Below are 1,896 nucleotides of genomic sequence, written 5' to 3'. Positions count from 1 at the left end.
TTTTTCTGTTGTTTTTCAAGATCCGAACTAACCAGCCAATAACTCAACTTTCCTCTCCTCTTAAGTCTGAAAATCAGAGCTTAAAAAATCGACCAATTTGCGAGTTTTTTGTAATCTTTTTATATAAATTATTTTTTCTGTTCGGCTCTCATCCGACCTAAAAATTATTTACCAAAGAAATTAGCAAAAAGATAAAGAAATGGGCATCAATAATCTTCTGAGATTTGTGAAGCCACATGTTCAATCCGTTCACATCAAGAAATATTCTGGCAAACGCGTGAACTTGCATTTTTCTCGATTTATGAACTTCATTCTGTTATCCAAGTCATGTCCTTCCTATCTGTTTCTGATTTGCGACGCGGGTAGGTTTCGATGCATATTCGTGGCTTCATAAAGGAGGTGACTGCCAATCATCCGTGAAAAGTGCTATTTTCTTCAATTATTTTTGGGGATTTGAGTTTAATACTACTAGGTTTTTTGTAGCTTATTCGTGTAGCATGGAACTATGTCTCAATATTGATGGAGACAAGAAATCCCAATATTTGAAGTATTTTATGCATCGAATCAATATGCTTCGACACCATAAGATCGTTCCGGTGGTCGTTTGTGATGGCGGGAATATTCCGTGTAAGGCTGCCACATTATCTTAGAAGTGCAAAGTTCAAGGGCCATCTTAGATTACTTGTTTGCTGATGTTTTCTTTTCTTTTTTTCCTTCTCAATATAATGTTCATTTAGGAGAAGAAAAGAAAGGTCAATAGAGATATGGCGATGGAGAAGCTGAAGGAAGGTAATGCTAAGGCAGCCTCTGAGCTTTTCCAGGTATTACTTCATTTTTAGTATTGTTCCTTTTAATTGTTAGTCTGCTCTTTTCGACACTAGTTTAAATTTTCTGGGAAACTGTGAAGTATTGTAATTGTTTGCTTGTGTGTTCTAGGCAGGTGACTTTATCACCACTTTGTTGCTACTTGGCAAGTGAGCTTACATCTCATTTGCAGATTGAATTTGTACGTCCATAATTTAGTTTGTAGGTAGCTTATAATAGAAGTGACAACTGGATTTTAAGAATATTCGAACATTTTATAACAAGTATAACTCTTTTTTGGTACATATATTTCTCTATGCTAAAGTTTGATTTTTGCTTTTGAACTGATTAGAGAACTTATTATCTTCACGCTCGCATGTAATATATAAAGCCATCACAGAGTTTTTATTTATTTTTTTAATCTAGAACAAAAGGGTTCATAAAATATAAGATTCAGAAACTACTTAGGACCTTTGTTTGTTTTCCATTTTTCCCGTAAAGTAATTGACGAGTTTACGAGCTTAAGCTTTGACCAATTGAGTTTTTTTGTCTTCTTCTTTCTAGTTGATGCATTCAGCGATAGCTTACAAGTATTCATACTATTAGGTATAGTTTGATACAGTGGATAAGAGGTGATTGATAAATAATCCTCCTTATACCACGTTTGATATTTTTTTAGAAAGCCCATGATAATACCATGAGCCTGTGATAAATAATTTTATACAAAGATAAAATATAACTTTTATGAGATGTGATAATTTTAATTTAATGATAAAAACATCATAAATGACTTAATTGCCCTCAATATATAAAAATCTTAAACCTATTGTTCTCTCCCTANATATTTTTATATATTATATAATATGATAATTATATAAATGAACTCGAGATAATTATATAAATGATTTTTATAAATCTCAATAAAATTATCAGTATCACTCGATTAACATTAAAAATTGATATTTGACTGGACCCACAAAATCAATGGCTCAATTATCATATTATATAATATATAAAATTAGGTAAAAATAAATAAATCATGCAAGCACTGTCGGCGCATGAACAGATAAGAAATATGAACTCAAGCAACAA

The sequence above is a fragment of the Primulina huaijiensis genome, chromosome 6 (genome assembly GCF_012295235.1).
Source record: "Primulina huaijiensis isolate GDHJ02 chromosome 6, ASM1229523v2, whole genome shotgun sequence".
NCBI classification, from domain to species: Eukaryota; Viridiplantae; Streptophyta; class Magnoliopsida; order Lamiales; family Gesneriaceae; genus Primulina; species Primulina huaijiensis.
Note: the sequence above shows the minus strand (reverse complement) of the source record.